The sequence below is a fragment of the Furipterus horrens genome, unplaced genomic scaffold, assembly GCF_987537825.1.
Source record: "Furipterus horrens unplaced genomic scaffold, mFurHor1.1.pri manual_scaffold_17, whole genome shotgun sequence".
NCBI classification, from domain to species: Eukaryota; Metazoa; Chordata; class Mammalia; order Chiroptera; family Furipteridae; genus Furipterus; species Furipterus horrens.
The window spans coordinates 85,069,336-85,095,492 of NW_028327187.1; the positions used below are offsets into that span (position 1 = coordinate 85,069,336).

The 26,157-nt window shown below is 39.6% G+C and overlaps 1 pseudogene; it reads right to left on the reverse strand.

Annotated features, from left to right (window-relative positions):
- LOC149991516 (elongation factor 1-alpha 1-like) overlaps positions 1-25,637 on the reverse strand; it is a 61,765-nt pseudogene extending 36,128 nt beyond the window's left edge.
- Between the last annotated feature and the right edge of the window lie 520 nt (positions 25,638-26,157).

Below are 26,157 nucleotides of genomic sequence, written 5' to 3' on the forward strand. Positions count from 1 at the left end.
CCATGTTGTTGCAAATGGCAGAGTTGTCTTCTTTCTTATGGCTGAATAATATTCTATTGCGTGGGTGTAATACTTATATGTATATATAATATATATGTGTGTATATGTATACACACACACACACACACACATAATCTTTGTTATCCATTCACCCATCAATGGACACTTAGTTGTTTCTGTATCTTAGCTGTTGTAAATAAAGCTGTAATGAACATTGGAGTGCAGACATTGCTTTGAGATAATGATTTGTTTTCTTTGGTATATGCCAGTAGTGGGATTGTGGGATCATATGGTATTTTTAGTTTAAATTTTTTGAGAAACCTCCATACTATTTTCCATATGGCTGTGCCAATTTGCATTCCCACCAACAACGTACAAGTGTTCCCTTTTTTCCACATCATTGCCAACATTTATTTCCTGTCCTTTTGATAAAAGCTTAACAGGTGTGAGGTCACGTCTCATTGATTTTGATTTTCATTTCCCTGATGATTAGTGACTGTTAAGCAACTTTTCATGATCTGTTTACCATTTGTATAACTTCTTTAGAAAAATGTATATTCAGGTCCTATGCTCATTTAAAAATCAGATTATTTAAGTATTTTTGCTATTTGAGTTGTGTGAGTTCCTTACATATTTTAAATTTTTATCCCTTATCAGATATATGGTTTGCAAATATTTTCTGACATTCCATAGGTTGCCTTTTCTTGTTGATTGTTTCGTTTGCTGTGTGGAAGCCTTTTAGTTTGATGTAGTCCCACTTGTTTATTTTTGCTTTTCTTGTCTGTACTTTTGGTGTCATATCTTAAAAAAGCATTGCAAAGACCAATGTCAAGGAGCTTTTCCCCTATGTTTTCTCCAGCAGGTCTATGGTTTCAGATCTTACAATTAAGTCTTTAATCCATTTTGAATTTTTTTTTTTTTTTTTTTTTTTTGTGAGTGGAGCAAGATAGAGGTCTAGTTTAATTCTTTTTCATGTGGTTATCCAGTTTTCCCAACACCATTTATCTAAAAGACTATCTTCTCGCCATTGTATGCTTTTTGGTGCCCTTGCTGAAGTTGACAATATATGTGTGGTTTTCTGGACTCTCTACTGTGTTTCATTAGTCTGTGTCTGTTCTAATGTCAGTGCCAAATTGTTTTGTATTTTAGTTTTAACTCAGGAAATGTGATGCCCCCTGCTTTGTTCTTCCTTCACAAGGTGTTTTTTTTTTTTTTCAGCTCTACTAAAATTTATTTATACAATGTTAAATACAAATGCAGGTCCGTTTCTGTTATTTATGACCTCGGGAAAATTTAACCAACAATAGATGAACATTAAATTATGATAATTCATAAGCTTATACCAGCAAAGCCCCATTGTTACCATGGTGGTGGTGGGCATGGAGGCTATTTATAGGTACATTCTTTGAAACATCTTATTAGGCACAAGATATTAAAACTAATGAAATCATGGGGATACTTATTATTTTTGAAATTTTAGTGAAGAAGGTTATTAGACTAATAATATTTTAGCTACTATTTTTATTAAATATTTTATTTATTTATTTTTAGGAAAAGGAAAAGGGAGGCAGAAAGAGAGGGAGAGAAACAACAATGTGGGGTTGCTTCTCATACGCCCCCAACTGGGGATCCAGCCCACAACCCAGATATATGCCCTAACTAGGAATCAAACCAGCGACCCTTTGATTCATAGGCTAGCACTCAATCCACTGAGCCACACCAGCCAGGGCTTAGCTACTAATTTTAAAACAACTATTACAAGCCAAACACTTTTCTAGGGTGTTTTTCCTTAATGCGCCACATTTAATCCTCAAAAGCTGCTATAAGCCAGATATTATATTTTCCCATCAGGACAGTTGAGGAAACTGGGGATCAGAGAGGTTATATAATTTGCTCAAGTTCACACAACTTGTGTGTAGAAAACTGAAATTTTCCCATTTCCCTCACTGTATCTCTAATAAATGGTAACACATTTTGGGGATAGCAACATTGACCCTTTACCAGATGTTACCCTAAGGTCACCCATACTGCTTTATTTTCTCCATAATAACTGATCACAATCCAAAATTTTCTTACTTATTGCCTCTCTTCCCTCTAGATTATAAAACTGAAGGAGCCCTGGCTGGTGTGGCCCAGTGGATTGAATGCTGGCCTGCAAACCAAAGGGTCTCCAGTTTGATTCCCAATCAGGGTACATGCCTGGATTGCATTTGGGGGTGTGCAAGAGGCAACCACCCATTGATGTTTCTCTCCTTCTCTCTCTTTCTCTCTCTCTCCATCTCTAAAAATAAATGAATACAGTTAAAAAAAACTCAAGGACATCAGAGTCTTCGTCTGTTTTATTCCCCATTTATTATCAGTGCCTAAAACATTATCCAGCATAGAGTAGATAATCAATAAATATTTATTGAATTAACAAAAGAAGAAAAAACACTAAATAAAGTTATTATATAAATATGCATTTTAAAAGAAAGTATTTGGTAAGTTCAAGACAGAATTTAAATTATGATTTATTAAAAAAAAGACCCACATGCTTCTTTGGGGTATACTGTGCCATATGCTTCCATGTACTACTTCAGTAAAGCAGCAAGGTCATAATGTTACAGAGCAAATGGGGATTCTTTTATGTGTGCCTTGGTGTAAAACCCAACAACTAGTGTTCAGGAAAACAGGTCTTTATTTACAGTATTCCAACTTGGGGAGGGCAGTGAGCACTTCATCTCAGAGCCCTGTTCTCCCAGCACTTCCCGTACTCCTCAAAGGGCTAGAAGACCAAAACATGTCCAGAAGTTCCCCATCCCTTATCTGTCAGCTGTCTCCTTCAGTATCTGGGGTACGATGTCATCAGCTTCTGTATAACAGTCCAGGAAAATATGTTACATGTTGCACTGGATCACACATGGTTTTCTCTCTGCCCTTTCAAAACCATATGGATCTTTTTTCCTTCTAAAACTGCATGGTGCTCTCTTCCTACCTCCTTGAAAACTGACTGGAACTCCCACAAGATTGTTTTTTCCATTCAGAGTATTTTGTAGTTGTATACAAATTTTAGGGTTATTTTTGAAAATTTTGTGAAAAACAGCATTGAAATTGATAAGGATTGCATTGAATCTCCCTTGGGTGGGAGGGGCATTTTAACAACATTAATTTTTACAGTCCCTTACATTTATTTGTGTCTTCTTCAGTTTCTTTTATTGGAGTCTTATAGTTTTCAGTGTACATGTTTTCACTTCCTTGGTTAAGTTCATTCCTAAGTATTTTGTCTTTGTGATGCTATTGTGAATAGGATTGTTTTCTTAGTTTCACTTTCTGAAAGTTCATTGTTAGTGTGAGAAAAAGAACTGACTGTTAGATGTTGATATTGTATCCTGCAACTTAACTGAATTTGTTGATTAGTTCTTTTTAGAGAAGTTACTTTTTTATTTTATTAATTTTGTTGATTATGCTATTAAAATTGTCCTAATTTTTCGCCTTTTGCCCCACTCCATGCAGCACCCTCCACTCCCTTTAGTGATTCCCCCTCTGTTGTTCATGTCCATGGGTCATGCATATAAGTTCTTTGGTTAGTTTATTTCCTATACTTGCTCTAAGCATCACCCTGCCTATTCTGTAACTACCAATTTGTAATTTTTAATTCTCCATATTTGTTATTGGTCTATTTCTTCATGATTCATTCTCGGTAAGTTGTATGTTTCTAGGAATTTATTTCTTGTAGTTTAGTTAATCAGATGGCATACAATTGTTCATAGTAACCTTTTATGATCCTTTGTATTTCTGTGGTATCAGTTGTAATGTCACCTCTTTCATTTCTGATTTTATATATTTGAGTCTGTTTTTCTAAAGTCCAAATGTAAATCAGAGCTAATATTTTAGTTGATATCTTCAATGACAACTTTTACCAGGCAAAATGACCAGATTCAGGACCAAAAACTAACCCCCAAAGCTCTGGAAGTGTGTGCTTCCTCAGTGAAACAGGAAGTTATGAGCACACTTCACCACCTTCCTTCAGTAGCACTGCTAGACATAGGAAACTTGTGCTCTGCTCCTTAGAAGGAACTGCTTTGGCTTTTCTCTATTCCAACCTCCCTTCATGTGATAAGAATTCCATTAATTCAAGATGTGCCCATCCAGAGGCTGTGATCCATCTTCCAGAACATGCTCTGGTTAGCTGGGACCCTGAGATTCCCTGCCTAGGTTATCCTTAGATGGTTTATAGGACCTGTGTAGTCCTCTTTCCCGAGTCTGCCTTACCAAACACAGATATACTATAGGGAGCCTTCTCCTATCAATAATGCTATAGATGGAGTAGCACATGAAATCTGGACTGTATTGTGTTCACACAAGTGTGTGTATGGTTCCTCACAGCCCATAGCTTTGTTGGAGATGATAAGAGAGGGACTGGCAACAGGTCTATGGCCTCATCAGATTTTTTATCCAAAATCCCACAAATGTTAGAGATGGATTCACTTTTCTCCACCTCAGATTGAAAGTTGTGTTCATTGGAATTTAGGTCCATTCATAAGAATCTGATCTAAACCTCAAGTCTTGCTTCTCTCTCATCAAAAATTAACAAATTAGGTCATAATATTCACATTTCAAGAGTGCATGAAATATGAAGATGGAGGCCTAGACAGACACATTGTGTCTCCTTCCACAACTAAGAAGAAATACAACTACCTCAAAACTAGATAGAACCACAAGTTTCAGAAAATCAAGCTGCATGGAAGTCCAACAAACAAAGATATAAAAAAGATATACTCATCCAGACAAGTAGGAGGGGTGGAGCTAAGGCAGAGAGGACACAGTGTGATAGTGGTAGCAGCAGAAGCAGTGGCAGGCCAGCAGAAAACACTCACATGTTTTAAAAAGTGGGGAGGGACACCTGGGGAGCACTCCTAGCACCAGACCAAACAGCACAGCTCATGGTCCTAGCGCCAAGGAAAATAAAGCCTCATTGCTTCTGACAGTGCAAACCAGTGGGAGTGGGGCAGAAGAAGAAACTGCTCGTCTCTGAGCACAGACCAATTGTTTAAAGGCCTCTACGGTCCTAGAATGTCCGCAGATCCACCCACTCTGTGAACAACAGTCAGGGTAACAGCTAGAGAGGCGCCAGTCCCATACACAAGTGGGAGAAGTGCCTGGAAAAGGGGTGAGTGCTGAGCAAGTGGCATTGTCCCCTCTCAGACCCCTCTCCCACATACAGCATAACAACCTGGTGAACCAGGTCACCCTGTACTGATGAATACCTAAGGCTCCGCCCCTTACAACATAACAGAAGTGACAGCTCTACCTAAGACAAAGAGGCAAACAAACACAAGAGCCTGTCAAGATGAGGAGACAGAGAAGTATGGCCTAAAAGAGGGAACAGATCAAGGTTCCAGTGGGAAAACTAAGTGATGAGGGGATAGCCAACCTAAAAGATGAAGAGATAGCCAACCTAACAGAGGTAGAGTTCAAAACACTGGTGATAAAGATGCTCACAGGCTTGACAGATATGTTTAAGTATAGCAAACACATAAGGGAAGAAGTGAAGGCTATGCTAAATGAAATGAAGAAAAATCCACACAAAACCAATGGTGAAGGGAAGGAAACTGGGGTTCCAATCAATGATGTGGAACATAAAAAATAAATAAACAGTCAGCAGTACAGAATGAGGAAACAATAATTGAAAAAAAATGAGGAAAGTCTTAGGAACCTCTGGGAAAACTTTAAATATGCCAACATCCAAACCATAGATGTGCCAGAAGGAGAAAAAAAAGAGCAAGAAATTGAGAACTTATGTGAAAAAATAATGAAGGAGAACTCACCAAATCTTGTGAAGGAAATAGACATATAAGCCCAAGAAGCACAGAGAGTCCCAAACAAGCTAAACTCAAAAAGGATCACACCAAAACACATAATAATTAAAATGCCAAAGGTTACAGGTAAAGAGAGAATCTTAAAAGCATCAAGAGAAGAGCGAAGAATTACCTACAAAGAGGTGCCTATAAAACTATCAGCTGGTTTCTCAAAAGAAACTTTGCAGGCAAGAAGGGACTGGCAAGATGTATTCAAAATGATGAAAAACAAAGACCTACAACCAGATTACTCTATCCAGCAAAGCTATCATTTAGAATGGAAGTGCAGATGAAGTGCTTCCCAGACAAGATAAAACTAAAAGAGTTCATCATCACCAAGCTATTATTATATGAAATGTCAAAGGGACTTACTTAAGAAAAAGAAAATCAGAACTATGAACATTAAAAGGACTACAAACTCAGAACTGCGAACAACTGAATCTAAAAAATAAAAACAAAATCCAACTAAGCAAATCAGAATAAGAACAGAATCATAGGTATGGGGACTATTTGGAGGGTTATCAGCTGGGAGGGGGAAAGGGGTGAAATGGGGAAATGATGCAGGGATTAAGAAGCATCATTGGTTGGTACAAAATAGACATAGGGGAGTTAAGAATAATATAGAAAAGGGTGAATCCAAAGAACTTATATTCATGACCCATGGACATGAACTAAGAGGGGTGGGATTGCTGGAGGGAAGCAGGTACTGGGCAGAGGGGAGCAAAGGGAAAAAAATTGGGACTACTGTAACAACATAATCAATAAAATATACTAAAAATATATTACTTCAGTTAAAAAAATTAAACACTTAAACCATGAAAAAAAAAAAAAGAATGCATGAAATCTTAGTGAAGATGGATAGGGCCTTAGTAAGAGACCCCAGAAAGGCCAAATACAATCTTGACCCACATCGACTGAAATAATCCATAGCCAGCTTACCTCGGTGGAAGTTGCTTTCTTGAGCATCCTTACACCAGGTTCGCAAACACCTTTTCTCTAAATTTTCAAAGGCAGGGGCTGTGTCTTAGTCTGTACTGGCTCTCAGCAGACACAATAAATGCTAACTGTACCCTACTGACCTCTTAGAAACTACAAAACAGTACATTATTGTGTTTATCTTAGCAGAAAAAGCAAGTCTCCCAGCTCTCAGGTCAAATAAAACAGAAGCTATGACCCCATTAAAAGTACCAGAGATGTTATTCCTAGGGCAATTGTCAACTGCAGCAAGCATTTGACAAAGTTTATGGAAGGAAAACCAATCTTTATTCCAACATTAACAGATCTTTGTGATGGGTAGAGTTGTAGCAATACATCCAAGGAGGACTCTATAAAGTTTGTTAATTAAACCGTGACTCTCAAATTTTAGGTTTCATCAGAATAACCTGGAATGATTTTTTAAAAAAAGATATTTCTGGGCTTCTTCCCCAGAGTATTTAATTCAGTAACCTTGAATGGGATCGAAATCTGCATTTCTAACAAGTTCCCCAGTGATTCTGATGGTGTTCATCTAGACACCACACTTTGAGAACCATCACTTTAAGCAAAAGAAGTAAGATGCTTAAATTAACAATGAAGACCTTAACACAAGCTAATGTGAGATACAAAAGAGTTTAGTAGATAACCCTAAACCAAGATCATGAGAATAAAATAGAATCCAGGTTGAAAAAAATCAGGGACATTTATAAAGGCTCACACTGGTGAATTGGGCACCATCAGGTGATAATAAAGAAAAAACAAACAAAAAAACAAAAAAACACTTATTCTGCCTTGTCTACATGAACTCTTTTAGTAACAATGATAAAGGAGAGGTAATGTCTCTTTATAAAAGTATATTAACTAATAAAATAATATATAATAGAATTAGAAAAAACACCTGTTTACAGCCTCCAGTGAATTAGTGTATCCGGATATTGAAAGAGAAACCATCAGATGTTATGTAACCTTACTAATGAAAGAATAGAGCACCACCTATGTATATAATCTTGCTAAAGGGATTGAATATGATTCTGATCAAGCCTCTGGATCTAGCTACCTATTTGCAGGAATAGTGAGGACAGAGGAATATGCTGAACTGCTCTACAATTGTACCTGCAATCAACAAAATCCAAACTGTGGAAAATTCTATAGGTTAAACAATCCCAGTTCTTCAATAAATAAGTAATAATAATAAAGAGATGGAGAATGGAACTGTCAATTAAGAGTCTTAAACTTTTTAATAGGCAAAGTTAAAGTACATAGAAATGCTCCATTGGGTGACAAAACTATAAAGAAAAGCAAGACAAGATAGTTGTTATTTTGTGGGGAGAAAGGAGTTGGGATTGGGGGCAGGAAATTCAGAAACTTCTAGGATGGCTGGCAAAGTTTCCTTCTTTGACCTGTGAGGTGAACAACCCCATATGTGTTGGGATTTTTTTTTGTATCTATATTTTGTTTTACAATTAAAAAAATTGAGATCAATCAACAATTATTGTAGAAAAAACAAGAGTGAACAGTTTTGTGGGTATGTGAAAATGTTTACTTTATAGAAACCAAGAAGCCTAAATATATTATTTCTTACTGACCTAGGTCTGCCTTGTCTTATGAGGTAGATGGGAGAAGACACCTTTGTAGGTAGTGGAGAGGAGTGAGTTGAAACCATTCAAGCCAGAGGCTTTCTTTCAGTTTAGAGCACTGAGAATGCTGACAGAGAGTAAAGAATCTTAACTTAGTCTTATATATATTCTTAAGTAAATGATAAATAAATGAGACTTCAAAGCATTATAGAGTTATAAAGGCAAAAATTTGTTCTTCCAACTGGAGAAGAAAAATGTTGAATCTTGGTTCTAGTTGCTGTATTGTTTCATAGGGGTAAAATCCTTTGTTGAGTCTCACAGAACAGCCACTTTGGGACTGCTGATTTGCCTCTGTGGCATTGAAACTCTGGGAGTTTATCTAATTTTTTGTGTTCCCTAGCCAGTTCACAAGAAGCGGATCAGTCCCTTGGTCTGATGAACTTTAAATGTGTGATGTTCAAAGGCAGGGAGAAACTCCTCACCTAATTACACCACAGTGCTTACAATAGTCCAGACACATCACAGAAACTAAGATAAGAGTCTCTCAGTCGGAAATGATTGCCCCTCACACTGGCCTCATTTCTACTTTTCATAGAAGTTGACTCTCTTGGAATTAGTGACTCAATTTAATCATTATTGAAAGTAATTGTTGAGAGAAGACAGCGGAGGAGTGAGGGGAGGCTGTGCTTTCTGGCTCCCGAGACCCGTCTGTAGTTTGGACTAATTGCAGACAGAACATCTGGCAAGAGTTGAACCATGGCACTGCTGAATTAGAGAAAACCACCTGGGAATGACCTGTTTGGTGAGGATAGCGGAGGAAAAAAGAATGAGACAGAATTTCTGACTGGGTTGGCTCCCCGAGCTGTGGCTGGAAGTACACAAAGGCTTTTTGGTGATCACAGGCTTCCCCAGAGAGGAATCAGGAGGACGGCAGATCTCTCCTGCTGGCAGAGCCAGGCATGGGCCAGGTGGCACCTGCCGCTGAAAGACAAGAAACAGCGTATTGCTGTGCATGTGAGAACGTGATTTTACTTTATATTTTTCTCTTGTGTACTGCAGAGAGGAGAGGAGAAATCAGGGGTGATAAGATATTTTTGAGGAGTGCAGGCGCAGAAGTGTGCTCGCCCACACCACAACCCTTCCCATTGGGTCGCGCGGGTGCGCACAGGGACGTGTCTTCATTCACAGACCCAGGTGTGGGGCCGGGTCTCTGGCCACGTGTCCAGGTGCCCTTCAGACACACCCCAAAAGACATAAGATCAGTGCCCCAACAGGCACAAGGAGGGCCTGCTGGGCACGCAGAATACCGTGCGCAGACACTACTGGCCAGCCCCAGTGGGCGCCAAGCCAGAGTAAGACCACTTGCGCGGGCTCTTCTCGTGCCAGCCCAGGCGGATGTGGCAACAGCCAGCGGTTGTAGAGCTGGAACAGCAGGTGGTGACGACTCACAGACGCACACTTCCACTGTGCACAAATGTCCGGGGCCCCGCACCAAGGGGTGAGAGACCAAGTCCCGGGCGTGGCACGGCAGGACTAAGGGTAGCGCGAAGGCCACCTTGAGTGCACACGTGCACGCACGCACAAGCACCCTGGCTGGCTCCAACAGGAACAAAAGGAATACACCGGCCACCGCGGGCACGCAGGAGTAACCCAGGCACGTGACCAAAATCGCTGCTGCAAGGATCAGGAACCTCTGGACCCCCTCACTAGGCCAGCTGTGGATCCAGAAAAAGAAGACTATACACAAAGGCTGAACTGAGTAAAAACATTCCTTTTATATTTTTTTAAATTTTCATTTCTATTTTAGATTTTTTATTTGCATTTTATTTTATTTCAATTTTTTAAATTTCTTAGTTTTAATTTTAATTATTACTTTTATTTTAAAAATTTTTTAAACTATCCCTTTAATTTGTTTCATACCATCTCTCTTCATTCTTCCTCTTTAATTTTTGTTTATTTGTCTGTTTTGTTTGGTCTCCCTTTCACACTAAATAAATAGAATATAACTACTATATAAATCTAATACTATACAATTCCACTTTCTTACTATATTCTGCATTCTTCCTTCCGTTTCTTTTATTATTAACATACAATGTAAATATTACCTACTGTCTTGCATAGTCTCAACACTACTTGCTACGATTATTAACCTATCATCCCTTCTCTCAAAAATCATATTTTTCCTCTTAAAAAAAAACCCTTATCAATTCTTCCTATAGTATAAAAGCCCTAATCTCTCTACGTTTATATTAATACTGGCCCATTTGCTGACGATAGCGGGATAGAGGTTGGGGGATATTTTTGAGGGTGTGGGTTTCCTGCCTGGGCTGTGTGTTTATGTTTTTAACAGCATCTCCACAAAAGAATTCAAGACAAAGTGGACAGAGTGACTCTCAATCAACTAGGCAGAGGGAAGATCCTACCAAAGAACATCTGAAATATAACCAGACAGCATAAACAAATGACATAAAAGATATCCCAAGAACATCAGGCTCAGGAGATCAAAGAGACTACACCACTGAAACACCCAGGTCTCCTATAAAGAATCAAATAACACAAAGGTGAGAAGTCAAAGCAGACAAATCTGAAAACAAAACAAACAAGAAGAATTCAACATGGTAAGACGCAGAAACAACCTCTCAATGAAAAGGAAAGAGAGGTAGATGGAATAAACATAGTCCAAATGTGAGACATGGATTTCAAAACAATGGTGGTGAAGAAGCTCAATATACTCGACAACCTCAAAAACAACTACGACAACCTCCAAGGAAGTTACCAACAGTTCCAAGAAAATTACAGGGAACTTATGGAGAACTACATCAGCATAAAAAGGGACATAGAAACTATTAACAAAAGCCAGGAAGAAATGAACTGAACAGAAAAACACAGTAGAATCAATAAAAAGCAGGCTAAACGTAGCTGAGGTTCGGATCAGTGAGTTACAGGACAATGTAGAAAAAAATTCCCAGACAATATAATGATATGAAAAAAGTTTGAAAAAATATGAAGAAGATGTAAGGGAATTACAGGATAGCATGAGGAAAAAATAATGTCAGGATCATTGGAATAAAAGAGGGAGAAGAAGAAGAACGAAGGAAAAAAAGCTTATAGGAGAAGTTATGACAGAAAATTTTCCCACCCTGATGATAGAAAACTTATGCAAGTTCAAGAAGCACAGAGAATCCCAATGAAGAGGAACACAAAAAAAAAAAAACCACTCCAAGGCAAATCATAATTAAATTGGAAACATTCAAAGACAAAGAGAGAATGTTAAAAGCAGCAAGAAAAAAACACCAAATGACATACAATAGAGCTCCAATAAGGCTGTTGAACGATTTCTCAACAGAAACACTACAACACAAAAGGGAATGGTCAAAAATATTCCAAGAAATGAAAAACAAAGGCCTACAACCAAGAATACTCTACCCAGCAAGGTTCTCATTCAAAATGGAAGGTGAAATTAGGGGTTTCACAGACAAAGGAAGACAAAAAGAATGCATCTCCACCAAACCAGTATTGCAAGAGGAGCTAAAGGGAATGTTTTAAGAAAAAGAAGAAAAAAAGAGGAGATGAACACAGGTACAAAGGGAAATGAATAAATATCTGTCAATAATAACCTTAAATGTAAATGGATTAAATGCTCCAATTAAAAGACATAGGGTAATGGAATGGGTAAGAAAACAGGAACCACATATTTGCTGTCTACAAGAAACACACCTGAAAAAAAAAGATTTACACAGACTGAAAGTAAAGGGATATAAAAAAAGTATTCCAAGCAAACGGACTTGAAAAAAAAGCTGGGGTAGCAGTTCTCATATCACACAAAACGGATTTCAAAGCAAGGGCAATAAAAAGAGACAAAGAAGGACATTTCATAATACTTAAAGGAACAATCCATCAAGAAGATATAACACTGATAAACATATATGCACCCAACATAGGAGCACCCAAATACATAAAGAAAATACTAGAAAACCACAAGAAGGATATTAACAGCAACACACTCATAGTAGGGGACTTTAACACTCCATTATCAACAATAGACAGATCATCAAAGCAAAGAAACACCAAGGATATACAGGTATTGAACAACACACTAAACCGCATGGACTTAACTGATATATATAGAAATTTTCACCCCAAAGAAGCAAAATATATATTTTTTTCAACTGCACATGAGACATTTTCAAATATAGACCACATGATAGGACACAAAAGAAGCCTCAACAAATTCAAGAAATTTGAAATCATATCAAGCATCTTTTCAGACCACAATGCCTTGAAACTAAAAATCAGCCTCAGAGAAAAAAATGAAAGACATCCAAGCTCATGAAAAATGAATGAATAACATGGTATTAAATAATGAATGGGTTAACAATGACATCAAAGAAGAAATCAGAAATTTCTGTAAACTAATGATAATGAACACACAACAGCCCAAAACCTATGGGACACAGAAAAACAGTCGAGAGGGAAGTTCATAGCAATACAGGCATATCTGAAAAGGATAGAAGAATCTCCAATAAAAAATCTAACCCTGAGAAGGGGGAAGATGGCGGCGGAGTAGGGGCAGGGTTCTCAGCTCACTCCTGTTAAGGAGAGACTCCAGGAACGAATGCGGAGAGGAGTGACTGAGTGAGTGTGGATCTCCGATAGTGTGAACAGGGAGGAGAGCATTGGAGCAGTGTGGAGGGGGGTGGAGGGGTTTACCACACACTGCAGGCTGAGTCATTCTGGGACCCGGTGCATCTGCAGTACCAAGCCGGAGAGCTCACTAGCCGAGACCTGTTTGGATGCTCCCCCTGCTAGGAGCACACTGATAAGTGAATTCTTGTAGGGAGTTAAGGAGAGGATTTGGGTGAAAAAGCCAGAGGAGTGAGAGAACAGTGAACAACCAGGACTGGGAGAAACTGTGTGAACTGAATCTAGAGGGAAACCTCCTCAGATACAACCTCCGACCAAAAGCTCGGCATCCCAGGAGCGCCCAACCCTTGTGCTAGGGCCCTACAGAACAAAGGGACAGTTTTGGGGCAAAGAGACGGGCCGCACAGAAAAGCTGCTGCAAAACTCCGGACGGGGGAGAGCTCCTGAGCAAGAGAGGAGTACATGCCCCTGGCGCTTTGAGCAATTGAGCTAGAATCCCACAGAACAAAAGGTGGGTTTGGGGCTAGGAGAGAAATAGGGAACGCAGGACGTGTAAGTAGGGAAGAGAGCGGAGGCGGTGGTTCTGGAGTGGAGACGGTTTTAGGGTGGGGAGAAGGGCCCGCAGGGAAAGGCTGCTGCAGAGCTCCAGACTGGTGGAGAGCTCCTGGGTAGAGAGCGCTGTACTGACCGACCACACTAGAATCCTACAGAACAAAGGAATGGTGCTGGGCTGGGAAGAGAGATAGAGCGTGCAGGTCTATAGACAGGGAAGACAGCGGAAGCTGTAGTTCGGAATAGAGAGAGTTTTGGGGCAAGGAGAAGAGCCCACGCGGGAAAGCCGCTGCAGAGCTCCTGACCAGGGGAGAGGTCCTGGGCAGGAGAGTGCCACTGGTCCCTGCGCTTTGATCATCTGTGCCAGAGTCCTGTAGAACAAAGGGACAGTCTGGAGACATGGAGAGAGGTAGGGTGCACAGGCATATAGACAGGGAAGAGAGCAGAAGCTGTAGCCTGGGAATAGAGACACGACTGGAGGCAGAGCAGGGATTGCTGGCAGGCACAGGCTGGACCAATAGTGGGAAGGAGTAGCTGGACAAGACTGAGGAGGGCTGAGGGTGCCACAGGAGGGGACAACTAAAGGCAGCTCACAGCAGAGCGGCGGTAGGCCCACGAAAAAAAGACTAGCAATCCCAGAATCAAGTAGGGCCTTCCCACAGCCAGCCAACCAACCAGAAAAGATTTGAAACCCAAGGAATTTTGAATACGGGCGGACTCAGGAAGGAAGGAAGGAAAAACAAAAAACAAACAAACCAAAAATACCCAGAGACTGTGCCTAAAAGTAGAATTGAGTTAAAATCCTCTCATTCTCTTATTTTTCACTCTCTCTCTAACTGCCCCTCCCATCCTTTCTTATTCTCTCTCCTTTTCTCCCCTCCTCTTCCCTCCCTTCTCTCCCCTTAGCATGTCTCCCCTTCATCCTATTCTTTGTTAATTTTTTAATTTTACGTTCTCTCCCTTTCCTTCCTATTCCTTTCTTCAAATTCCATTCCCTCCCCCTTATCCTTGTTCTCCCCCATTTCCCTTCTCTCTCTCTCTTTTCTCTGTGATAAGCACTTTCAATTTTATTAAATTTCTTTCTTTATTTTTTTCCCCTTCAATCTACATTTGTTTTTCTTTCCTCCCTTGCCCTTATTTTCCTTCTCTCCCTATAAATATTTTCTCTCTCTTTCTTTCTCTCTCCCTATTGCACTTTATATTCTAATCTTTTAATATTTAAATTTTAATTCTAATCTATTCTCCTCCTCCTTCACCCTCCCCTTCTTAACCCTTCTCTCTTTCCACCCCATCCCCTCACTGCTTTCTCTCCCTCTTGTATTTGTCTTCTTCATCCTATCTTTTGTCAACTCTTCAATTTCAATCTTTCCCTCCCTAATATCTCATCTTCCTCTTGATTTCCTTTCCTCCTCTGTGTTCTTTCCCTCTCCCATCCTCTTGCTTTCCCATCTCTTATTCTTCCCTCTATATATTCTCTTTCTCTCTATCTTGCTATTTTAAATCATGTTTTAATCTACATTTTTTAAATAATATATATATTTTTTAAATTTTTTATCTGGTCCCCCTTCTTCTTTCGTTCTCTCTCCTACCCTTCTCTTCTCTACTTTCTCTCTCTCTTTCCTCTCTCCCTTCCTGTCTTGCTATTTCCTACTCTGTATTTTTATTCTTGAAAAATTCTTTCTCAATCTGTTTCCTACCTTCTAACCTCCTCAGCCCTCTACTTCAATTTCTCGCTGTCTGTCTGCCTGGATGTCTGTTAAGTCTATCCTCACTTCCAGGCTAAACATATAGCATATACCGATTATATAATCTTAATACTATACACTTCCACTTTCTCACTACACACTGTAACCCTCTCCTCCTTTTCAAACATACAGTGTAAATGTTAATTGCTGTCTTACATAGCCTTGATCCCAATTGTTAATATTATTACTCTATAAACTTCCAGCTCAAAAATTGCTCTTCCTTCATTTAAAACAACTCCTATCTGTTTCTCCTATGAAATAAGAGTCCCAATATCTCCACAAGTATATTAATACAGGCTCATTTGCAACCTATACTGAGATTGTAGTTCGGGGAGATATTAGAGGGTGTGGGTTTCTTGCCTGGTTGTGTGATTATGTTTTAGCAGCACCTCCACAAAAGATCTCAAGACAAGGTGGGCAGAGTGACTCTCAATCAACTAACCAGAGAAAAAGATCCACCAAAGAGTAGCTGAAATATAAACAGACAGATTAATGAAATAACATCAAGGACAACACAGATGGAGATCCTAGATGGCAGAGAAGTAAGTGGAAGCTACACTAACCTCCTTCCAGGACCAGCCAGTACTGACTCAGCCCCAGTACAGCAGACAAACCTTTCCCCTCCAACTGACATTAGACTAAAGGGAAATAAAAGTCCTGTCTACAGGGATTAAGCTCCACACCCACATTCCTTAAGCCTGACAGATAATCACAGACTGAGTAGATTAACAACTAAAGAAGACAGACAAAGCAGTAAATCCATGGAAGTCTCCAATAGACTGCCTAGGGCCAGTCTGGTACATGATCTTATGCTACCAGAGTCAGATCCAGGAAGTGCAGATCATTCTAAGAACCACCAATAAACAATAGGAATCACAAAAATGGAGAAACAGAGAAAAAACCACCCATCAAAAGGAAATGTAGAATCCCCAGAGAGAGTGCTAAATGAAATAGAGGGGAGCAAAATATCAGATTCAAAACATGGATTATGAAGAAGCTGAATGAGCTCAAGGAAAACAACAAAGAACTCCAGAAAAACTACAAGGAACTTACGGAGAATTACACCAGCATGAAAACGGAAATAGAAGCTATCAATAAGAGCCAGGAAGAAATGGAGAATACGATCTCTGAATTGAAGAACACAGCAGAAGGAATTAAAAGCAGGCTAGAAGAAGCAGAAGATCAGATCAGCGAGCTGGAGGACAATGTAGACAAAAATTCTCAGACAATACAAGAAAATGAAAAAAGACTGGACCAGACTGAAGAGGTTCTAAGACAGCTGCAGGACAACATGAAATGTAATAATATCCGTATCATAGGAATTCCAGAAGGAGAAGAAGAAGAACAAAGGATAGAAAACCTCTTTGAAAAACTAATGACAGAAAACTTCCCTCACATGAGGAGAGAAAGAGTCACGCAAGACCAGGAAGCACAGAGGGTCCCAATGAAGATGAACCCCAACAGGCCCACCTCAAGACACATCATAATTAAAATGACAACATTCAAAGACAGAGTCCTAAAAGTAGCAACAAAGAAACACCTAATAACATACAAGGGAGCTCCAATAAGGCTATCATCAGATTTCTCAGCAGAAACACTAAAAGACAGAAGGGAATGGCAAGAAATATTCCAAGCAATGAAAAACAAAGGCCTACAACCTAGAATACTCTACCCAGCAAAGCTCTCATTCAAAATGGAGGGTGAAATAAGGAGCTTCCAAGACAAAAGAAAGCTAAAAGAATACATCTCCACCAAACCAGCAAGGCAAGAGATGCTAAAGGGTCTGCTTTAAGAAGATAAAGAAACAGAGAGAGACAGAGAAGAACATGAGTACAAAGGGGAAAAATGACAATGAATAAGTACTTATCAGTAATAACCTTAAATGTAAATGGAGTAAACCCTCCAATTAAAAGACATAGGAGAGCTGAATGGATTAGAAATAATAACCCACATATACGCTGTCTACAAGAGACCCACCTTAGAACAAAAGATCTACACAGACTGAAAGTAAAGGGCTGGTAAAAAGTATTTCAAGCAAATGAACATGAAAAAAAAGCCGGGGTAGCAATACTTATATAAGAAAAAAGAAATTTCACAGCAAAGTTCATAAAAAGAGCCAAAGAAGGGCATTTCATAATACTTAAGAGAAAAATCCATCAAGAAGATATAACCCTTATCAGTACATATGCACCCAACTTAAGAGCACCCAAATATGTAAGGAAAATTTTGAAAGACTCCAAGAAAGATATAGACAGCAACACACTAAAATGAGGGGACGTTAACATCCCATTGTCAACAATGGACAGATCTTCGAAGCAAAGAAACACCAAAGATATTGAGGCACTGAACAACACTCTAGATCAAACGGATTTTGTCAATACATATATAGAAGTTTTCACCCCAAAGAAGCAAAATATACATACTTCTCAAGTGCACATGGAACATTTTCAAAGATAGACCACATGGTAGGACACAAAACAAGCCTTAAAAAATTCAAGAAAATTGAAATTATATCAAGCATCTTCTCAGATTACAATGGCTTAAAATTGGAAATCAACCTCAAGGAAAAAACTCAAAAACATTCAAACTCATGGAGAATGAATAACATGCTATTAAATAATGAATGGGCTAACAATGACATCAAAGAAGAAATCAAAAAGTTTCTGGAAACTAATGATAATGAACACACTACAACCCAAATCCTATGGGATACAGCGAAAACAGTCCTAAGAGGAAAGTTCATAGCAATACAGGCCTACCTAAAAAAGCTAGAAGAACCTCTAATAAAAAATTTAACCCTACAGCTACAAGAACTAGAGGAAGAACAACAAGTAAAGCCCAGATCAAGTAGAAGGAAGAAAATCATCAAGATCAGAGCACAATTAAAAACATAGAGTCTAAACTAACAATTCAAAAGATCAATAAAAGTAGGTGCTGGTTCTTTGAAAAGATAAACAAAATTGACAAGCCTTTAACCAGGCTCATCAAAAAAAAAAAAGAGGACTCAAATAAATAAAATCAGAAACGAAAGAGGAGAAACCACAACTGAAACAACAAAACTACAAAGCATTATAAGAAATTATTAGGAACAACTGTATGGCAAGAAATTTGAAAACCTAGAGGAAATGGACAAATTCCTGGAAACCTATAGTCTTCCCAAACTGAATCAAGAAGAAGCAGAGTGTCTGAATAGACCAATAACAGCTAGTGAAATTGAAGCAGTAATCAAAAAACTCCCAGCACACAAAAGCCCTGGACCGGATGGCTTCACAAGTGAATTCTACAAAACATTTAGGAAAGAACTAACTCCTATCTTCCTCAGACTATTCCAAAAGATACAAGAAGAGGGAAGATTCCCAAACTCGTTCTATGAAGCCACTATAACCCTAATTCCAAAACCAGATCAAGGCACAACAAAGAAAGAAAACTACAAGCCAATATCACTGATGAACATAGATGCTAAAATCCTCAACAAAATATTGGCAAACCGGATCCAGCAACACATTAGAAAGATCATACACCGTGATCAAGTAGGATTCATCCCAGGGATGCAAGGATGGTTTAATAGTCGCAAATCAATAAACGTAATATACCACGTAAACAAAATGAAAAATCAAAAACCACATGATCATAATAATAGATGCGGAAAAAGCATTTGATAAAGTACAACACCCATTTATGATAAAAACTATCAGCAAAATGGGAATAGAGGGAAGATACCTCAACATAATAAAGGCCATATATGAGAAACCTGAAGCCAACATCAAACTCAATGGGCAAAAACTGAGAGCATTCCACCTGTGATCAGGAACAAGACAAGGATGTCCGCGCTCTCCACTCCTATTCAACATAGTCATGGAAGTTCTAGCCACAGCAATCAGATAAGAAAGAGAAATAAAAGGTATCCAAATTGGAGAAGAGGAAGTAAAACTGTCATTATTTGAAGATGACAGATAGTGTATATAGAAAACCCTATAGACTCCACAACAAAACTACTCAAACTAATAAATGAATTCGGCAAAATAACAGGATACAAAGTCAATATTAAGAAATCGAAGACATTTTTATATGCCAACAATAAAAACTCAGAGATAGAAACTGAAAGAAAAATCCCATTTACCATAGCAACAAGAAAAATAAAATACCTAGGAATAAACTTAACCAAGGAGATAAAAAATCTGTACTCAGAAAACTACAAAACACTGAAGAAAGAAATTAAAGACGATACAAATAAATGGAAGCAGAGACCATGCTCGTAGATGGGAAGAATCAACATCATTAAAATGTCCATACTACCCAAAGCAATTTATAGATTTAATGCAATTCCTATTAAAATACCAGCAACATATCTCACAGACCTAGAACAAAGATTTCAAAAATTTATATGGAACCCAAAAGGAGCCCGAATAGCCACAGCAATTTTGAGGAAGAACACAGTAGGAGTAATCACAATACCTGATATCAAACTATACTACAAGGCCACGGTAATCCAAACAGTCTGGTACTGACATAAAAACAGACATATAGATCAGTGGAACAGAAGAGAGAGCCCAGAAATAAACCCAGGTTAATATGGTCAACTAATATTTGACAAATGGGGAAAGAACATCAAAAGGAGTGAAAAGAGCCTTTTAAAGAAATGGTGTTGGGAGAACTGGACAGGGACATGCAAAAAAATGAAACTAGACCACCAACTTAAAACATACACGAGAATAAACTTAAAATGGATCAAAGACTTAAATGTAAGCCGTGACACCATAAAAGTCCTAGAGGAAAAAATAGGCAGGAAAATTTCAGATATCCCACGTAGCAACATTTTCACTGATATATCTCCTAAGGCAAGGGAAATAAAGGAAAGAAAAAACAAATGTGACTACATCAAACTAAAAAGTTTCTGCTCATCAAAAGAAAACATTAACAAGATGAAAAGGAAACCAACCATATGGGAAAATTTATTCGCCAATGACATCTCAGACTAGTGATTGATCTCCAAAATATATAAAGAATTCATATGACTCAACACCAAGAAAACAGACAACCGAATTAAAAAATGGGCAAAGGACCTGAAAAAACATTTCTCCAAAGAGGACATACAGAGGGCCCATAGACATATGAAAGAATGCTCAACATCACTAGCCATCAGAGAGATAAAAATAAAAACCACAATGAGATACCACCCCACACCTGTCAGAATGACCATCATCAACAAATCAACAAACAAGTGCTGGCGAGGATGTGGAGAAAAGGGAACCCTACTGCACTGTTGGTGGGAATGCAGACTGGTGCAGCCACTATGGAAAAGAGTTTGAAATTTCCTCAAAAAACTAAAAATGGAACAGCCTTTTGAACCAGCAAATCCATTGCTAGGATTATATCTGAAAAATCCTGGAACACCAATTCAAAAGAACCTATGCACTCCAATGTTCATAGCAGCACTATTTACAATAGCCAAGTGCTGGAAACAACCTAAATGCCCATCTGTAGATGAGTGGATCAAAAAACTGTGGTACATTTACACAATGGAATACTATGTAGCATAAAGAAAGAAAGGAACTTCTACCATTGGCAACAACATGGCTGGAACTACAGAGAATTATGCTTAGCGAAATACGCCAAGCAACGAAAGAAAAATAACTTACGCTGTCACCTATTACAGGAAACCAATGAACAACACAAACAAATGAGCAAAATTGAACCAGAGCTATGTAAACAAGAAGTAAACTAACAGTAACAAGGGGGGAGGCGGGTGGGACAGAAGTGGGTAAGAAGGGGATGGGTCAAGTCAAAGAACTTGTATAAATGACCCACGGACATGGGCAACTGAGTGGAGATTGAATGTGAGGGAAGGTTGGGACAGGGTGCAGGGAAGCAAGAGGGGGAAAACAGTGAGACAACTGTAATGTAAAAACAAACAAAAAATTTTTTTTAGTGTGGGAAAAATGAAAATATGAAGAATGGAAATGCCAGTTCAGTGAATATTAGGACAAAGATTTTCCTTCACGTTGTATATTTTTCTCCCTATCTGATCCCTCCAGAGTTTGGCATTCTAAACAAGTAAGTAATGACATAAGTTTATTTGCATTAATACTAATAAAAGCAGTTGTTAATAGAGGTTCCTTTTTTTTTTTTTACCAAGTCTTTGACTGTAATGTCAAGCCTAAGGTTGATATGCTTGGGCTCAGGTTGTTACCAAAAAGCCCTGAGGAACTGGGAAGGACTTTCAAAGGTGATAAAAACCCGCGAGATAACAGACCTGGTACCATGGTTGGTTGTGCGGTCCACAGCAATCTTTCCAGGGAAGGAACGAAGGTTGTTTTCCTGAAAGATGGCTAGAAGGGACCTTAAGGCACAATGAAAAACCAGAACGACTTGTAAAGGACAGGTGTGTACAGGCAAGGAAGAATGCCAGGTATGTGGCCCAGCTTCTGTGCCCTGAAGAGCAGACTGAAGGCCACCCTAAATGTTCCTTGGGTAAGTTCCAGCAAAGCAGAACTAAAGATCATAAGTGATCATTTGCTGCTCTTGTTGTGTTTATGCCAATGAATAGGATAAATTAAAAATGGACTTAATGTAGTCTCTTTAATGACAAGTAGGGTAATCTTAAGGAGAAAAATCATTATTCAAGGAAAATCACAATGATCAGTGGTAGACTATAAAGTAGTGCAGCTAACCGTCTTAAAAGTTTCTTTTCACTTAAAATATGGTTTCACTTAAAATTTAAACCATGTCTGTGATATGATCAAAGATATTCAAGTTGCACGCAAGTAGAATGTCAAGTGCCTTGCAACTGGATGTCTTCCCAATAAGACAGTGCTACAGATTTTGAGATTTGTTTGTGGGTTATGTTACATAAAATAACATGTGTTTTCTGTTTTCAAAGGGCATAATCCTATGACCGCATTACCTGAGTGATTGTCTGTGCGCATAAGCCTCACTTAATCCTCTCTGCAGCACTGCCTCCTGAGACTCAACGGTTTGGCTGAACTAAATGGCTGGGTTCGTGAAGAATGGGGTTGTCTGTGGACTTCACTTTAAAACTGGTTTCACTTTTCTATCTTAATGGCTTGGAAAGAAAGGACCCAGAGGTCTGAAAGGGGGAAAACCTAAACTATTTCCTTCAGCCCAAACTAAGTATAATGGGCAAAATAGTTTTGGACAGGTGAGATGTGCCTAGCACATCTTCCTCCAAAGAAGCCCTTTTATTCTCTTTTTTTCCTCTAATGTGGAACATTGAAAAATTAATCCCTGCCTTTTGTCATCTAGTAGTTATGGATTGAATGACGTCTTTTAACCCTTTTTGCCAAAGCTGTTGCCCCCAGAACACAACAAGAATGCCAGTCTGTTAAACCAATCATGCCGTTGTTTGGAGACCACCAACTGACCTGGAGTCTGCACGATACTTCCCCATGTGGGAAAGCCACCCTCCCCTCCACACCCCCACTCTTATTAGGGATTTCTGGACCCATGTGTAAGTAGGACGATGATCATGTCCAGCTTGAAGCAGCTAGAGGAGATTGAGACCTTCGCCCATTGTCCTTTACAAGATTACAAAGGGTCTTAATAATTGAGGGGAGGGATAGTTATTATTTATTGTTAAAATAATTAATTAATCACATATTTAATAAAAAAAGAGAGAAAAGAAGAAGAAGAATATATGAAAGATTGAAGCGTGAAAGCTTGTATGTACGAACCATGGGTATGGACTTGGGGGGGGATTGCTGGGGGCGGGAGATGCTGGGTGGAGGGAAGTAAAGGGTAGAAAGTTGGAACGATTGTAAAATATAATCAATAAAATACATTAAAAAATATTTTAAAAATCTAACCCTAAATGTACAAGAACTAGAACAACAACAACCAAAAAAGACTAGGGCAAGAAGGAGAAAGGAAATCATGAAGATCAGAGCAGAATTAAATGACATAGAGACTAAACAAACAATTCAAAAAATCAACAAAACTAGGATGTTGTTCTTGAGAAAAATAAAGAAAATCGACAAGCCTCTAACAGGTTCATCAAAAAAAAAAAAGAGAGAAGACCCAAATAGATAAAATCAGAAACGAAAGAGGAGAAATCACGACTCATACCACAGAAATACAAAGGATTGTAAGAAGTTACTACAAACAGCGGTATGGCAGGAAATTTGACAACCTAGAAGAAATGGACAAATTTCAAGAAACATATAACCTTTCAAAACTGAATCAAGAAGAAGTAGACAGTTTCAACAGACCAATAACAAAGAAGGAAATAGAAAAAGTAATAAAAAATCTCCTGGCACACAAATGCCCCTGACCGTATGAATTCACAGGCGAATTTTACAAAACATTTAGGGAAGATCTAATTCCTACCCTCCTAAAAATATTCCAAAAAATCCCAGAAGAATGAAAAATTTCAAACTCTTTCTATGAAGTCAGTATTACCCTAATTCCAAAACCAGGTCAAGACACAACAAAGAAAGAAAACTACATGCCAATATCACTGATGAACATAATGCTAAATACCTCAACAAAATATTGGCAAACAGGATCGAACAACACATCAGAAAGATCATACACCACGATTAATTGGGCTACAACCCAGGGATGCAAGTTTGGTTTAATATTCACAAATCAATAAATATAATACATCACTTAAACAAAATGAAAGACAAAAATCACATGATCATATAAATAAATGCCGAAAGAATGTTTGATAAAGTATAACACCCACTTATGATGAAAACACTCAGAAAAATAGGAAAATAGGCAGCATACCTTAACATACTTAAGGCTATATATGAGAAACCTGAAGCGAACATCATACACAATGGACAAAATCTGAAAATATTTCCCCTGAAATCAGGAACAAGATAAGGATGTCCACTCCCTCCACTCCTATTCAACATAGTTTTGGAAGTCCTAGCCATAGTTATCAGACCATAAAAAGAAATAAAAGGCATCCAAACTGGGAAAGAAGAAGTAAAATTATCATTATATTCAATGACTTAATAGTATACCTATAAAATCCTATAAACTCCACTAAAAGAATACTTAGGGTGGGGGGAAGATGGCGGAGGAGTGAGGAGAGGCTGCGGTTTCAGGCTCCCGAGACCCGTCTGCAGTTTGGGCCAATTGCAGACAGAAAGTCTCAGTGAGCAGCTGGACACTGGCAGGAGTCGAGCCATGGCACTGCTGGATTAGAGAAAATCCATCTGGGAACAACCTGTTTAGTGAGGATAGCGGAGGAAAAGGGGACGAAACGGGAATCCTGACTGGGGCAGCTGTCTGAACTGCGGCTCGAGGAACACAAAGGCTTTTTGGCGACCACAGGCTACCCCGGAGAGGAGTCGGGAGGAGAGCGGATCTCTGCCAGCTGGCAGAGATGGGACTCGACCAAGTGGCATTGGCGCCGAAGGACAGGAGACAGCGTGCTGCTGGGCAAGTGAGAACATAATTCTCTTTTATATTTTTCTCTAGTGGACGGTGGAGAGGGGAGGAAAGTTTGGGGGTGGTAGGCCATTCTTGAGGAGCGCAGGTGCAGTGGCACGCTCATCCACTCCCCAACCCTCCCCTTGGGTCCTGGGGGCGGGCATAGGGAAGTACTCTCACTCACTGGCCCAGGTGCACGGGGCAGTGAGTCCAGGCATCCCTCGGACACTCCCCAATGGACATAAGATCAGTGCCCCAATGGGCACAGGGAGGGCCCACTGAACACGGAGAGGACCGTGCACAGATATCCCTAGACAGCTCCCGTGGGTGCCGGGCCCCAGTCCGGAAAGCAGACCACTAGCTCAGGTCTGTTCGTGCCCGCCCACATGGGTGAGGGAATGCGGGCAGCTGTAACGCCAGAACAGCGGGCGGCAGTGACTCACAGACGCTCACTTCCACTGAGCACAAGTGTTTGCGGCCCCGCTCTAAGAGGTGACAGAACAACTCCTGGAGCTCGGCTCAGCAAGACTAAGGGCATGGGCATGCGAGCGCAAAAACACCTCAGCCAGGGGACAGTAGGCGCCAATCCTGGGGCAAGTTCTTGGGTTGCTGGCGCGCGTGCAGGGACGCGCGCCGGGACACCTCAGCGCGATTGAAGAAACACTTCGGCCCAGAAACAATAGGCGCCAACCACGGGGCAAACTCTCGGCCTCCCGCGCGAGCAGGACGCGCCCGCAGTGACACCTCGGTGTGAACGCAGAAACACCTCGGCTCGGCAACAATAGGTGCCAACCATGGGGTAAACTCTCGGGCCGCCCCGCCTGTGCAGGGGCTCGTGCACTAGAACACTTCAACTGGCTCCAGCGGGCAGCAAGGGAGCGTGCCGTTCTGGCAACCACGAGCATGCACCATTGCGGCAACCACGGGCGCACAGCATTGCTGCAAGAAACAAGAACCTCTGAACCGCCACACTAGACCACCTGCAGACGCAGAAAGAGAAGGCGACACACCAAGGCTAAAACGGAGTAAAAAGATCCGCATTTTTTTCCCCAATTTTTTCCTCTCTCTTTCTTCTTTCTTTCTTTCTTCTTTATTCTTTTTTTTCTTTCTCTCTATATTCTTTTCTTTCTTCTCTTTTCTTGGTTATTTTTTTGGTTTTTTAGGGATTTTTTTTCAATTTTTTTCTCTCTTCTTTCTTCTTTCTTTTCTTTCTTTCTTTCTTTACTCTTTTCTTTCTTCTCTTTTCTTGAGTTTTTTTTTGGAGGGATTTCTTTTTTTTTTTCCTCCCCTTCCAAAAAGAAAAACAAACTTTATCTCCAACGTGTTGCATATAACCTCTCCTTCTCATCCTTTCTCTTTAATCATTGTTTATTTCTTTGTGTGTCTACTTTAGCCCCCCATCACTCTAAACAATGGAATATCGTC